Source organism: Alligator sinensis, unplaced genomic scaffold, assembly GCF_000455745.1.
Source record: "Alligator sinensis unplaced genomic scaffold, ASM45574v1 scaffold404_1, whole genome shotgun sequence".
NCBI lineage: Eukaryota > Metazoa > Chordata > Crocodylia > Alligatoridae > Alligator > Alligator sinensis.
Window position 1 is genome coordinate 2,678,936 of NW_005841839.1, and position 16,799 is coordinate 2,695,734.

At 42.3% G+C, this 16,799-nt stretch overlaps 1 non-coding gene across 1 annotated transcript; it reads right to left on the minus strand.

Moving 5' to 3' along the window:
* Positions 1-14,421: 14,421 nt before the first annotated feature.
* LOC112550342 lies at positions 14,422-14,523 on the minus strand. The gene has a single exon (XR_003094131.1). It is a non-coding gene; the product is annotated as a U6 spliceosomal RNA (small nuclear RNA).
* Between the last annotated feature and the right edge of the window lie 2,276 nt (positions 14,524-16,799).

Below are 16,799 nucleotides of genomic sequence, written 5' to 3' on the forward strand. Positions count from 1 at the left end.
TCTGCTCCCTTAAAAATGTCTCAAGTTGAGCAACCAAAACTGATACACCTATATTCTCGGGCAAAGTAAAATGCTATCTCAGTACATCCGGTAACCAGTTCTGATCACAGCATGCATTCTGAACTGTGGTCATCTCTATAACTGCTTCTATGAAAGGATTCATATGGAAAGTACTTGCAGACATTGCCAAAAACCTATCTTTCCTATACAATAGTCAAACTGAAAGATGTAAGAATGTTTATGGTTTGCTCAGGGGAAATTAGTCCTCAGAAAACCTGCAGGTTTTAAATATCATAGTGAAGCATTATGCTCATGGGCCAAATCCTATTAAAGTCAATAAAAGTCTTTCCATTGACTTCAGTGGGCTCTAAGTTCAGAGGGGTCAGGAACTGTGCAAGCTTTCCTTGAGAGTCAGTCCTCTTCTGCAATACCTCAGCACTTTGTTTTTCAGGTTTCTGTATAAGAGGGACAGCCCTTTGGGTCAGTGGAATAAGGAACAGGATGAGACCACCAGATTGTTCTGGATGATTTAAGGTCTCTGGAAATGAAAAGCTATAGCCACAACCAGTTATGACATGGATATAGTAAACTAATGTCACTTGCCACTGGGAAGTTCTAAATTATGCAAACAAGTCTAAAAAACTCATTGAATAAGGAAGTGGATCATTAAAACTGCCCAGGGAATACTAAGGCATCTTTGACATTTTATGGGTTTCCTAATTACTAGCCCTTGTTAGAGAGCATGCAGTCTGGCAAATTGCCTGGATTTTTGCCTGGTGAGGCAAAACTTATTAATTATGCTTAGCCAGGCAAAAATGCAGACCATTTACCAAACAGGTGAAGAGACCTATGTGGAAATCTGCACCTGCGGGGACACTGAAAGAAGGATGTGTCTGTGCTTATATTGAGAAAAGACTGACTAGGAAAGATGTATCTTAGATGGGGTGAATGCACCCCTCCTTACTGAGGAGATGCATCCATTCTGGCCTGAGCTTATAGCAGAGCATCCTGCCTGTGATCTAGCCAGTTTTTAATAGGAAATGGAGGCTGCTTGATATGGAGTTACTAAGATTCAATAAAGAATATCATGCACTAACTGTAACAGCCACTGAGGGATTCAGCATGGGCCATACATCTAAAAATGTGAAGCACAAATTCTGAGCACGAATCCCATTATACATTATGAAATGGCCTTTAAGATAAGAAGACATGGTCTGGAACATTGGTGCAAACAAGAAAGTAATGGGCCCCACCCAAGCTCAGTCAAAGCTCTGGAAAGATTTGGCTCGTAAGCTAAATGGAGTTTCAATTAATATTTTACCTTTAAGAGAAGTTGAGATTTTGTGAATGGCTGCTAAGCTGCAGTGTGTTAGGAGTGTCTGGTATGGAATTTCCAGTTCAACAAGGTATTTGAGCATCTCAATAGTCCCATTGAATTCAAAGAGTCATATTCATAGGCTTAAAGTTAGGCAAGTGCTCAAGTACCTTGTCACATCAAGGCAGAAAACACCAAGTCAGCGTGACAGACTAAGAATATCAGGGCACCAGTTAATACAGATATTATCTGATGCTACAACATTTTGTTTATTTCTTTATAGACCAGTTGTTCATATCTTTTAGTTTCTCTCTCTTATTTAGGATCTAATGTAAAATTCACTGAAATTAGGTATTTTCCACTGGCTCCAGTAGCTATGAATCAAACTCTACATATGTGTTTAAAAACTAAAATACCAAAAAAAAATTCTCAAAAAGAGTTGGAAAAAACTTTAACAGGAAAATGAAGCTATTTGATGTGAAGTTATTAAGACATGCTAAAGATGAAACCCCGCGGTGTTGTATTTTCATGAGTAACCATTTCAGAGTGGAACCAAACTTCAGAAGAGGGGGGGAGAAGCATAATAATTAAGGGCCCAAGCTGGAGAGCTGTGAAAAAAAATTGTAACTTCCAAGTTAATGATTTCAGAGTTCAGTGCAAGTTGTGGGTGTGCCACACATCTTTGAGAAACAGAAGCAGGATATAAATCAGCACCACGGACAGTGCACACATGCAGAGCAGGGACAACTGGTGTGTGTGTAACAGAGCACTGTCTCCAGAGATGTCCGTAAAGCCCCTGGAGTCACCTTTTTTTTTATCCTGTTCCATGGGCAGTCAGCCCATTTTTTCATGTGCCACACTTGATTTAACTGTTATTTAAATATGGGAAGCCGCCCTGGTCTTACTGTAATGACCCCAGGCATCAAGGGGGTAATGCCTTATGGGCTAATTGCATGGCTCTGTTCTGCCCCTACACCGTGCCCCAAGCATTGCAGGTGTCATCACTCTCAGATGTACATTCTTTCATCCCCTTCTCTGGGCTTTCAGACCCCTTGATCTCTCACTCAGCCTTTCTCTAGTCTTCTTGACCCTTTGGTTGCACCCTCAGCCTCTCTCTAGGCCCCTGGGCCCTTTGGTCCCACCCTTGGCCTCTCTCTAGGCTATTGGGTGCTCTCTGGTCCCACTCTCACTCTCAGCCCCCTCTGGGCCATGGACCCTCTTGGCATCCTCCCTTTGTTCCCACTCTCCCTGAGTCCTTGGATCCCCTGATCCCACTCCCAGTCCCTCTCTGGACTCTGGACTCATGGATCCTCTGATCCCTTTTCCTCTCTGGGCCCTCGCAAGTGCTTCAGTGTTGGGGTGTGCTCCCCTAGTCTTCCCCCTCCCCAGGGTAACTCACAAGGCAGTAGGAACTGGAGTTTTAGGGTGTACCATACTCACCCTTCCCTGGGGTTTGGCACCAGTGGCACTTTGTAGGGGCTGCCCCACCCCAAATTGTCCCACCACTGTGACCCCAAGCCCCAGTACGGTACAATTTTCAATCCTAGCCAGGACCATCCCTTAGACCCTGGCCTGAGTCCCTATGGCCTAGCTGTCCTACCCAGGCACTTAATTTCCCTCCCACCCACCTTGGGTGCTCCTCGGTGTCATGGCCTTTGCCCCTAGGGACTATCTGTCTTGCCTAGGCACTTTGTCTCTCCTGGCTACTCCTAGGCATCATAATCTCAGGCTCTGATGTCACATGGCCCTCCGGGGCCATGGGCTTCCAGCTCCATTCCTTGTCCCTCTTGGGCAGTAGACCTCTGGGCCCCTTGACCCTGACTTTCTTTCACTTGTTTGCCCCTCATCCTGGCTCATTCCAGTATCCTCTGGGCCCCCTGATTCTGATCCTGCTTCAGACTAGTGAGCTCCCCCCACCCCACCCCCCACCCTCAGTAAGATCAGCCTTCTTGGAGCTTTGGCTCCCTTTGGCTCTGGCCCCACTTTAGGCTGGTGAGATCCCTGGTCTCAGAAGTGGTCCTCTTGGATGTTTGTCCCCCACTTCATCCCTGGCCCCGCTTTAGGCCAGTGAGACACCCAGTCTCAACAGTGATCCTCTCAGACCTTTGGTTTCCTTTGGCCCTGGCCCCACTCACTGTATCCTCACTGAGACCCCACAAAAGGTCCCCAAACTTAGCCCCACTCTCTGGGCCCCTCCTCTAGTCCCCCATACTCGACCTCTCTTGGCCCAGTCTCACGCTCAGCCCTTCCCTGGGCTCTGGACCCTTCACTCATTGGGTCCTGAGAACTTCCTTCAGCCCTTCAGTTCCTTCCCAAACCTCCAAACTGCTGCAGGCTGTCCTGTCCTTGCCAGCATGCCAGAGATGCATCCATCCTGATCTGTAGATGCTTCCTTAGCCACCTCCAAGATGTTACTGCTGGTTCAACACAGGGCCTGGGTTTATACCCCCACCCTCCTCCCGAGTCAAATGACTCCACAGTCAGTCCTGGCTACACCTTCAGGCTACTTCTGAGGCACAATCCTTAATTGCCATCCTGCTGCACCTGCAGCCTGCCTCAGCCACCGGCCACCTGTTTTTAAAGTAGCAGGAGCTCCAAACCTCTTGCTACAGTATATAACCATAACAGTGTACATACACATTCCTCCCAAGTTTAACTGTTGTTATCAATGAAATTGTGCCTAGGACATTTTACTTGAGTTCAGTCAATGCAAAGCTGAGGACAAACCCATTGATCACAATTATTATTTGGTCATATTGTCAGCAGGAGTGTAGAGTATAGAATGCAGCTCAGATCAATTTACACAGGGTGACAATCTTACCTTGATCCTCCAAAAGTTTTGCCTAAGGAGGCAGCAGCATTTTCTTCCAGTTCCACTTATTCCTAAATATAAAACTTATGTTTAAAACTTTTCCTACACTTAATCTTTGAAACAACAAACAAGGGAGTGAGAATAGCTACTGAGATGGAATCTCAAAATTTTCAGCAGGAGACCTAGACCCAGTTGACCCAGTCTGTTTCTTTTTGCTTTGTTTCAAGCTATGAGGGAGACCTTTTTATGATGAGAGTAGCTGCAGGCAATCTGTATTCTTATTTTTATTCACCAGTAGAAAACAAACTAAAAGAGCCTAAAACATCACCAAAGGGCTCAGTTAATTGAATAAGTTGTGCAAGAACATTACACACAAGCAAGGAGAGCTTCAGGCAGGATACAAAAAGGTGATGAACAAAAATAGGTAGGTTGCTTTAAAATATGTTATGGAATCATAGCATGCCTGTCCTTTCTGTACAGGTCTTGCATACTGCCATTCTTGTCAGCTGCATTAGGGCTTGGTCTGAAGCCTGTAGAGAGGGAATCTTTTCATTTGGATCAAGATCTAAACTTTTATAGCAAAGGCCCTTCCTAAAAGCAGATCTCAATAGAATATCTAGGTTGGATGAGTAGGGCACCAGGGCTGAACTCTGATTTAGAGAGGCTGCTGGACTGGTGGCCTCTGAGCAGCCTGTGCTGTGGGGCTGCTGCAGCCAGTGTATGACAGACCTCTCCCCCATCTGCAGCAACCTGAGCTTTCACTGCTCCAGGAGTAGCAGCTGCTGGTAGAGTCTGGAAACCCCTGGCCATGACAGATAAGACTACACCCATCCTCCATCCCTTTGCCCTCTTGCCCCACTCTGCCTAGGGTGCTGAAGGAGCTTGCTACACCTCTGGTTGGTACAATTCTTAATTAGTCCAGTTCAATCTCTACCTGTTTTTCTGCTCAATACAAACAAATCTATGTTCTGCATCTTGATTCTAGAACAGGACTTGAAAAGTGGAGCCAGGGTACGTGAAGGTGGGATTTTATGGTCATTAAGTTAAAGGCACCTCACAGTGCAAGACTTTTAAGTACATTTATTTCCTTCATTTCATATGAAAAAATAATCTATTTATATGAAGTGTACATGTTTCATCATTGTTTTCCTGTACAAGCCATCAGTATTAGATTTTGACATACAACATGTGGTGTCACCATACAACACATTTATTCCATCGTGATTAGTCTTTACACTGATATAAAACAAGCAGCAGGGAAATGACATAAATCCTATACTGGGCTAACTTCACCCAATATGGCACAGAGTGGCTCCTAAAAGAATCAAGAGTAAAACCCCAGCAAAATAAGAAACACCAGTGGAGATGCCAAAGTGCCCAGAGCTAAGCACAAGGAAGCTGTTTGCTGCCAACTATTACCAATTCTGTACCCCCTAGTGATAAAAAACAGTAATAGCAGACTACCAATTGCTACCCTGGGATAAACTGCTCATTTTTCAGCTCCAGATCTTGTGTAATTTAGATCAGTATAAAAAATTGATTTAGCTCATGTAGGGGCAAATGTGTCATGTGTCTAGTCCTTAAGTTATATTCTAGAAGTGTGAGGGGAAAAAATGATTCCACTGAATCTTCAGATGAAATGTATTAATTTAGCAGTATGATACTGAATTCCTTATTGACCTAAACTTGCACTCCCTGAAGTCAGTAGAAATTGACCTAGCATATAGCCAGCCAGACACAAAGCAAGGCTGTGTATTGCTGGCCAAGGAGCAGGTAGGACCAAGACAGCCATGGGGTGCCATGGTAGTAGGAATCATATGAAGCCTTCAGCCCATGTTAAAACTGCATTCTTTAGGTGAAGTCCTAAGGGGAGGGCAATGGCACTCCCAACCCTATTCATGGGTCCAGTTCAGTATGTGTTACTCCATTCTATTCTACTCTGGTTCCTATACTGTGCTCATTACCTATGAATGATGTTTAATTAGCATGGCCTCTTCTATGTTCCACTGTGTCCACTTAAGATGAGACCTGCAAAAGAACAAAATTATAAAGAACCCTGCTTGCAGTCACAAGTAACAAAGATTTTCCAGCACTGGGTGCTCTGGAAAATACCATTCTGAATTTATTTTCTGAATTATCAGTAAGAAAACTAGATTGATCTATGTAAAGGGAATTTTCCTCTTTCTTAGGTAATGACCCACGTATATGGTACTGCTAATAATATCAAATATTTTTCTCTCCAACGATATGTTAATACGACTGGGATAAAAACTGTATCCCAAAAAGAAGAAAGAAATCAACTGTAATTGGATTAGTCAAAATAAAGCAGCATTAGGCTTCTTGCCTTTGAGTTTTTTGTTAATAGAAACCATTGTCCCTCTTTGCCTTGGGAGGTGTACCAGTTATACTATTTGTCATTTGCTGACATGTTATTGGGCATTACAAGGTTACCTTTTTATTTTATATATTTATTTATGTACAGGAAAGTGAATGAATCCAATAAATCAATCTAGGCAAAGGAAAAAAGTCATTATTTTAAATGCCTTCAATTTGAAGGACCAGTCATCACTAGATTGTATTAAAGGCATATCAAAGCACTGAAGTCCAAAAAATATTCTCGAAATTACAAAGGAATACAGCAGCCAATACTGTAAGGGCAGTAATGTTTAGTACTTTAAGCAAAGGACATGGAGACAAAAGAGTTAAATTCAATGCTTGGCTTTTGTCAGTTACCTTTAATACTAATGTGGCCCACATTAGTATAAATTTATAATCTCAGAGTCATTAATGTATTTATCTCAATGACATCCCAGGGAAGATCTATTAGCTCTAGTTCAGAGCCATACTGCTAAGGCACAGAGACACAGGCCCAGACACTTCAAGTTACATAGGTGCCTAACTCCTATCGGAATCAATTATACAAATGGAAATTAAGCATCTCCATACTTTTAATAATCTAGACATAAGAGAAGTGGGGAACCAAATCTAAGTTTCCAAGCTCCATGCTATCACTCTAATCACTGCACAATCCCTCCTCTAGTTGCCTATCTTGGATCCAAGTCATCTCATCTCTTAGGCTACAGTTTTCCTATGGCAAAACACTTTAACTCCTATGGAGTCTGCATGGGCTGGTATTTGTCAGTACTTTACAAAATAGAAAAATGTCAAATATAGTTATTATTTAAAGAGCATTTCATATGGGCAAGGGATTTTATGCACAAATAGGCAAATCAGATCCCTGCTCCCATAAGCATACCTTCTGAACCAGTGATGAACAGGCTGCAGAGAAGTAAGATGTGATTTAACAGTCTCAATAATTCTACCATTTTCATGTAGCAGTTTGTTGTATTATTTGTATCATGGCCACACCTAAAAGCCATCACTTATAATAGAGCCCTGTTGGGCTGGGAGTGATAGCTTATCTGAACAGACAAGACAGGAAAAGATGAGAGGAATAGAGTACTGTCATCTCTATTTCAAAAGCAGGCAACTATGGCACAGGGAAACAAAGTGACTTTTCCTGCAGACCTAAGAATTATGTGGAGCGCTTCTGAATCTTGGACCTGGAACCTAAATCACAAGACAGACTATCTTTCCTCCTTACAGAGGTGCCAATTCATTTATAAATGCTTATTTGAGGAGAATACTAGATTTCATAAAACTCTTTACATAGTTTTCTAATAATCCCTGTGCCCACCGCTGGCAGAATTATAGACTGACACTTACATGGATGTAGATTAAAAGGAGCAATGGACAAAGAAAGGAAGAAGTCTGGAGAGAGGAAAGACTTCTGGAGGGTGTCTTCCCGCCACTCCCAATGGTAAAATGTTCAGGTAAAATACTGGCAGTTAAAGCTTCATCAAAGTTTCACTAGAAAACAAGACAGTGGGTTGAAAGCAAGATGTTTCAGATTAAAGAGAGACTGCACAGAGTACACAGAAAAGGGAGAGAAGGCCGAGGACTACTAGGAAACAGTTAAACAGATATGGAGGCTAGATGGTAAGAAAAAAAAAGCAGAAGTTTGCTCAAGCCCTAAATAAACACGCTACCATAGCACTGAGGATCTTAAGCAACTGTTTTTAGTATGTACTTGCTGCTTAAAATTGTATTGAGTGGTAGTTCTGTCCTATCATGCTCATCCCAGAACAATAAGTTGTACAGCTTATCTTGTATTTGCAAAGGGAACTTCAGTTAAAGCCCACAGGACCCTTTATGGTACTAGTTCTACACCATGAACTAAAAAAATCATTGGGGTTACTTGCAGTGTGTGGTGCTGTTATAGCTGTTATTTAATGCCAGTGCAAGTGATCGAATCAGAATGAAATTGGTATTTAATTCTGAAGCTGAAAATGGCATCACAATAAAAAATGTTAATTTTGCAAGTTCTCCTTTCAGATGGCATCAGAGGGTGTAAATCAATAAAACATTTTAGATGATCAAACTTATTAAGAGTCCTAATCATGTGTAGTGAGGATGTATCCCCTAACACAGTAAAGCATTTAAGGTGAAATTTTTCAAAGTGCCTCCGTGAGCGAGGAACCCCTGTCCCTTCACATGCATTGTTGTAATGCATGGGAGACTGGGTTATAGACAAGGACCCTGTACAACAAAACACAGTCACTGCAATGTGCTTGGAGTTAAGCATATCAGAGCCAAGGAGTTTCTTAGGGAACAGTAAAACTATGATCTGTGCCAGGTTCTTGTGATATTAAACATCAGTTCTGGAAAAATACCATCCCAAAAGATGTTTTTATTTACCAAAATTGGTTGCAGGTTATTAAGGGGTAACAATTTACTCGTCTAATAATTTCAATTGAAGGAGTAACGATGTGTCTTTTGGGTTTTGTCTCTCTTAGGATTTAAAGGTGTGGTAGTAGAATGTATTATCTTGGTAATATTAATTAATGCATTGTTAAACTTCAGCACTGATAAGGCACGTTCTTACCTCATATGCTATGGTGACTGGGTTGAAGCCCAGGGGTGAATGTAAACCTATAGCTCTGGACCTTATAACTTTTCCTCATGTGAGTAGTCCCAAGGGAATTACTCATTGGGATTTTGAGTAGGATTTACAGGATTAGATTTTAGCAATCAAACATAAAAGGTTTGCATGGATGGTTTGGATTTGCAAACCAATGTAAACTTCCGGAATTCACAAAGTTGATCTGGAAAAGAATTGAAGTCAGACATATTGCAAGACAATATCTCCCCATATATTCTGCATATAATCAGAAATGTTAGAGACTATAAGCATGAAATATCCTTTGGAAAGAAAACAGCCAAAATATTCTTTCTCCACAAAGTTCTGTTTCCTGCTGTGGCTGATGATTTTGATTGTTTTTCAGGTATCAGAGGCTCAACCTCAGTGTAAATTTGAGTCAGACACAGCAAATTCCTCCATTTTTATAAATAAAGTTAATTAAAAAAATCTTAATTTTCAAGAGCAGGCAATTCCCTACGTTACAGCTAGACAGTAACCCTGCTGTCAGCACTAGTGCTTGGAAATCTGAGCAGCACACCAGTCATGTGCTTCTTTCTAAAGGACATTTGCAAAGAGGTTTTGGTTTGTTTGTTTGTTTTAATAGAGTTTCCTTTGGTCTGGAGTATTTCTACCATTAGCTTCATAATTTAATAGGCACCAATGTTCTCTTTTGCTTTATTTCTTTAGTAGCCCCCATGGATTAGGATTGTAATGTTCTTGGAGGGGAAAAAAATCAATATAATGTTATAAAGTAGCACAAATGTAATAACATTATGGGATGAACAATGAGCTTTATCCTACCCAAAACTGCTGCAGAACTTTTTTTTAATATCTCCCTACCCATCCCAATAATGTGTTTTTCTAACTCTACAATGGTCTGTCTATGTAACAAAAGTACAGCACTGGAGCAGTAATTGACCCATTAGCTGGCTACCCTAAGAAAACTACCAAAAACTGATGTTAGCTCCCACCATGAAAAAAAAAAAATCAATCTTCTAATGTGATTTTTTTATAGTCAATTATCACTAAAATATATTTTTCAGTTCTCCCATATAATGTATATTACTGGCTATATTCAGGGGGGAAAAGCCAACACAGAGAAATTACATCATCCACTGCTGTTGCCCTGACTTATTGACATCATTTGTATTGAAGTCTAATCTAATAGATCCGAAAGGAAACATGACCCTGTAGTGTTAGGCACTGTACAAAGAGATCTTCAGGTATAGTTTACTCCCAGAATAGACCAAACAGACAAGGAAAGGGGGTGGAAACAAAGACACAAAAAGCAAAAAGGAATTTCCGAAGAGTCATATCAATAGTAGCACTACAAACAGAAGCCAGAATTCTTATTTCCAGCGTCTTGTGCCCTATCCATTGCACCCTACTAACTTTCCTAAATTGGTTGTCAGTTCTCTTATGCATAAATAAAAACTCCCATATTTCAGTTTTATGATCCCAAATCTCTATCACCTTGCAACTAGCATAGCTATTGTTCTGGGGGTAAATACATTCCTGATTATATGCAGCATATATGGGGAGATATTTCAGATAGCTTTAATAAACCAGTAAGTTATTTTCAAAACTAGGCATCTGAAACAATAGAGGCCACCACTCCAAACACAGGCATGTGTCACCATTCAGAGCAAAGGCACATGTAATTTGTGTGTCAGCCCCAAAATCTGTTTATCCCTTGTCTAATCTAGGTGCTGTTGGAATGAGAATAACTAGTTGCAATTAAGCAGGGCTGAATCAAGAGAAACAACTGATCCACGTCATTAGTTCTCCTAAAGAACCAATTCTCAACATCCCAAATTTAGCTAACTGCTTGGGTTGAAAAGGAGTCTTAGCTCTCCTAATGATTTGCCACCTTGGTATTCTCTCGCATGGTGGAATATTCCTCTCATGTGTAGTCAATGCTTTGGTGGGTAACACTGTTTCTCAGGACATGGCAAAAAAGATTAGTCAAAGACAGCTACTGATAGAGAGTTTCTCATATCTCTTTTATATTAATTTTTAAATGACAATACAGTGATTTGATATTAGGGCATCCAAGGATCCTTTGAAATCTACACATTTATATGATTAGTGTTTATAATAAAATAGTCTCAGCTTCCTTTTAAAATGCTTCTGAAATGACTAAGTTCCGTGTTTCTGCACACTCATCCCTGAGTAATACTAAGACTTCTTTTAAGATGTAGTATTTTAAAAAGGAAAGATAAAAATCCATTCTTCACCCAGAACATATATGATATTCAGGCCTCTAGCAACAGTGATATTAATGTTCAGACTATATACCTACCCATGAAAAAGTGATTTTAATGAAATGTTGGACATAATTATATGAACAGAATTCCTATAAGAATATGGTTTCTGGATTTAATTCCAAAAAGTTGCTTGGATTAATATTCTCTGTATTAAATGTAAAAAGAAATCAAGTCAAAACTGGCCATAGTTTCAATTCCTTACTATACACTATAGATGGAATTTACAAAGAGTCATAGATTCAATTGACTTTAATAGGTTTTGGATTAAGTCCTTTTTCATTATTCGCGAAAGCCACAGAGGAATTTAGACATCCAGTTCCCATCAATTTACATGAGAACTGAGCATCAAGTCCATTAAAAAAAACTTTGAAAATCCTAACAGCCAGCCACAGGCAGCATAGATTCACACACAGGCAAGTGAGGCCCGGGCCCAAGGACTCCTGCCAAACAAGGGCCCCCAGATGCCTAGCCCTTTTTTTTTGTTGTTGTTTTTTGTTTTTTGTTTTTAACTTGTAGCCAAGGCCAAACTAGCCAAAACTAATTCCATATCCAAGAGTCCACAACCATAAGTGGTCCTACGACAGGCAAACATCTTCCACCCACCTCTGGGGCCTCAGATTTTTCCAAAACCTTTGACAGGCATCCTACATGCAGGCCCAAGCCCAGAAGCTTGGGTTCAAATGCCCCCGAGTTTTGCTTTTCCTTAGCCATAAGGCCCTCAGAGCAAGCAAAGGATTTTTTTTTTTTCTTTTGGTAAAAATATACGTCTATATACAGTAAAAGCTCTGTCATCTGCCATTCCCCAGGAATGGGGGATGCTGGTTAATTGAGCAGCCCGAACAGGCATCCTTGCCTGTTCAGGCCGCCACTTCTCCTGCCGCGTCCAGCGCATCGCCACCCCTCCCACAGCATCACCACCCCTCCCGCGGGCCCTGTGGGCCTTGCACAGCCTGTCATGCCCCCAGGCTGTGGGGGCTTGGCAGCACAGGCTGCTTTGCCCCGGGCCATGGGGCATTGGCAAAACCTTTGCCTTACAAGCCAGCATGCTGGTTAATAGAGTATGCCAGCCTGTAAGGTGCTGGTTAATGGAACTTCTACTATATATATATATCTACACTCCTAGTATCACACATCATATTGTAACAAACCCGTTACAATATCCGTATCATGCGCAACACACACAAAACAAATAAGGAACTCCTGGCCCCTCAGACCAGGCAACCCTTCCTTTCCATCCCACCTAGCTTGTGGGGTCACATACTCAGCTCAAGTGTCCTCTCCATCATTGTTGCTCCAGCTCCCGCTAGAAGGCCCACTACTGTTGTCGCTGTCACTAGCCTCAGTTCTGCTTGTCCCTTCCTCTTCTTCGCTGCCAATGCCCCCCTCTCCACTCAGGGGACATTGGATGATTCTGTGCCACATGTCTTTGTGCCAAAGCAAGCAAGGAAGATTTTCCCTCTGGATACCCGAGTTCAACATTAGCAAGTATATAATAATTAGTCTTCAATTTTGACCCAGTTCTTATTCACTCACTGGCCATTTATGGTCAGCAATATAAAGCAAATAAGAAGATGTCTTATTTGCATATTTATTGGCATACTGCATAACAGAAAATACACAAAAAAGTATGCAAATAAGCCCTCTTCTTCTTTACTTTATATTGCTTACCATATCTTGCCAATGAGTGAGGAAGAACTGGATCTCACACTTCCCCAGCAGCAGCAGCATAGAAAGAGATTAATAGGCTCTTTTCCCTGCTAGATCCCAACTCCTGTGGGTTGAATTCCTTGTATCTCCACATACTCACTGGGAGTACTTGGCATAATATCAACCACTTCAAGTCCCTGTGGTCCTTGCAGAGGTCCTTGTGGAAAATCTGGTTCCAAATGACTTGGCAGTCCTTAATGAGGAGTGTCTTCATGGTTGATAGCCTGTTTCTGTCTCTGACTGCCTTCTGCATCTTTTTGTGGTTGGACATAGTCACCAATCTTTCCTTCCATAGCACATACTTGCTCTGGAACTTGTTCAGGACCCTGTACAACCATGGCTGCTCCATGGTCTACAGTCTCCCATTGGTTGGTGGATACACCCACCCACTGTCTCAGGAGGTGACTTGCAAAAAACTTTGCTAGGCAGGCTGTTTTAGTCTCTGGTCTGGTCACCAGCTTGCAAATCTGGCTGATGTACCATGCCCACAAGAACAGTTAGAAGTCTGGCATCTCCCTGGCCGCACCCCATTTCTTTTTGTATAGGTTCTTGCTTGCCACCTTCTCCATTTGGGATCCCCAGAAGGAGACACTCACGGCTCTCTGGATTCTGTGGATGATACAATTTGTGGGAGGGAAGACCAGTGCAGTGTACAGAAGCACTGGTAGCAACACCGCTTTTATGAGTGCCATTCGCCCACCCATGGAGACGTGATGCCTGTGCCACATACCCAACCTCTGCTTCACCTTGGCCTACTTCTCCCAAGCCCTCCTTCCACTCAGCTCCAGGTCAAATTCTACCCCAAGGATCTTGACCCCCTTACGGGGGACCAATACCCCTGGGGACTCCAGGACCCTGAGCTTGCCGACAGCTAGGCAGGTGCTTTTGCTCACATTGAGCTTGGCCCCCATGGCCACTTCGTAAATCCATGTGTGCCACAGGACATTTTCTACCGCACGCTTATTCCTGCACAGGATATTCAAATCTTCTGTGTAGACCAGGACCATGGCTTGTTGCTTACTTCTCCTGGGGATCTGGACTCCATGGATCCCAGGGTCCTGCCTGATGTGCTGAGCCAGGGGTTCAGTGGCACAGATGAAGAGGATCAGGGAGAGTGGGCAGCCCTGGTGGACCCCCCACTCTATTGCAATCCGCTCATTCAGGAAACCGTTTACCAGCACATCACTACATACATCCATGAACAGTGCCCTTATCTAGCTGGTGAAAGTTTGAGGGATGCCCATCCACTGCAGGGTCTTGAAGAGGAACCAGTGTGACACTGTCGTAGGTGTTTTCCAGGTTCAGGTTCAGCACTTCCATCTTCTGTCTGCTGTCTTGTAAAAATACAGAATGCTTCATGAATTTGCATGTTACCCTTGCACAGGGGCCATGCTAATCTTCTCTGTATCATTCTAATTTTAGTATATGTGCCCAATTGCCCTAGGGAAACCTGCCAAGAAGAAGCAGAGATTATTGACTACCTCCTATGGCACTGCCCATATGACAAGGGTGTGTGGGAAAAGGTAAGCCTGCTCCTTGAAAGAGTGACAGGAGTCAAGTTGATGACAAGGAAGGTGGAGATGTACAGACACCTGACTGAGCAGGAGGGGTCCCAGACAATGTGTTTTGACCAGTTTGTGTCCTGTATCAGGAATGAAGAGGACAGAAATGCAATTGGACCTGGAGTTGGCAAAAAGGACTACAACAGAATCAGCAGCAGAAGTGACAGAGACAGACATTGACACCAACAAGGACAGTGAATGAACTGAGAGTGTAAACCCCAAAGCAGGGCTTGGGACTAAAGGACTGCAATTGGGGTAGGTGAGGGTGGAGGATGGGTATGCAGGGGAGCGGGTGCATTTATTTTAATGGGAAGCATGAGCTTCTTAATGTGGTTTTAAGATGTGTGATGGAAAGTTTATGCTACAGGATATATATATATATAGATATATATATAGATATATATATATATTAACTCTCTCTCTATATATATAGAAATATATTTTAATAATAATTTTAAAAAAGAGCTCAGCTCCTGTGGGAAGGAACCACCCCCCTCACCCCCCCCCCCACCAAGCGGGCCACCAACAGCATTAATCTACCTCTGATAGGCAACCTTTCTATACTAAAAAAAAGCAAAAGGTAGTCAATAAGGTGCTGACATTATTGCTATATGAAAGTTAATTAGTAGTGCAAAAAAGCTAGTTTTAAGGAAAAACAACTTCCTTTCAGTTTTGCTACTGTTCTGTATACTATCCCAATCTGTGGATAATTTGCTTGGCAAGACTTTCTTTTCAACCTGAAGATTGACAATTCTATTAGCCTTTTGTGCATGTATGTGTGCTTGCAAAGGGAAGGAAGCACACTTAAGAAACAAAGCACTGAATAAGCATCTTTGTGCTTAACTAGCAGAAGAAGAATGGGAGAAAAAATACTACAAGAAAAAGCAGGGGAAGGACAGACATAGGGCTTCCATAACAGCAAAACGGTTATTTATTCAATAATGGTTTTGCAGTTCTTAAGGGAACTGTTTGAAGAATAGAAACCTTGACTTAGTGTGTTGTTGTAAATCACATAATTGGCAAAACATTCCATTAAGTGGTGTGAATTATACTGTAACTGCCTCGTAACCAAGCATTCATTCCCTCTTTACAGCACGTGGACTGGCACAGCATCTTCAGTGCTTCTGTGAGAGTGACTATAATTATATATTTGTCCTTGACTCTGGTGCAGATATGAATTTGCAGTTACATAATTCTCAAACAATTACACTGAAGTTACACAAATATCATGAACCAAACACTCCTCCCAGTTTCACCACAGTAAATCTGATATAACTCTGAGGAAGTCTTTGGAATAGCTCTGGACAAAAAGGCTGCATCCAAACAAGCGTAGCCATACAGTATGTGGTGCCATAGACATGTCTGCAGCACCACATACTACACATTCAGCTGTTCTCCGCAGTGACCCCTGCATATCCAGGGGTCAAAAAAACCTGCGCAAAAAAAAAGTGAAGTGGTGCACACTGGAGCAGCACACACCACTCAAAATTGGAGCCTGTCTACCCAGAGCCACGCTCCGTCTGCCAGCCAGATTCTGAGCAGTAGGATTGCCACTGCTGCCATCCCAGGAAGCACCTAGGACTCCAGGTAAAGCTGCTAGGGCTACCCCAGTGCTGGCCCCGGCCTCCCCTAGCCCATCCAGGGTAACCTGCTGCACACCAGAGGGCACATGGCACAGGCATTGCCCGGGCACAACTAGTAGCAGCACAAGGTGTGCCACTGCTAGTTGTCCCCAGGGAACCAAAGGTCCACATTCATGTGGATGCAGCCAAAGTCTTCAGAAAGCAGAAGTTGGTCCAGGTCTGTAATAAAAAATCCCTTTTAGTTCACTTTCCACAGAGAGCAGTGACAAAGTAATTAGTGTCACTTAATGCAAAACATCACTAGTCAGTAAATTACTTCACAGAAACCATTGTCCTTAATTGTTCGGCTTTATCAAATGAACCATCTTTAGTAGTCAAAATATGTCCTTGAAGTTGCGTTCAAAATTTCTCTTTAATTCATGATTTCTCTCCTACACCCCCACTCTTACCCAGTCCCTCCCCTCTGCCTGGGCTTGTTGCATTTAAAAACAGATCTGTCAAGGAACCTCATAGAACTAAGTTACATAGAATGAAGTTTTCCCACTCCAATATCCCCTTTTTTGCGTGGCTTC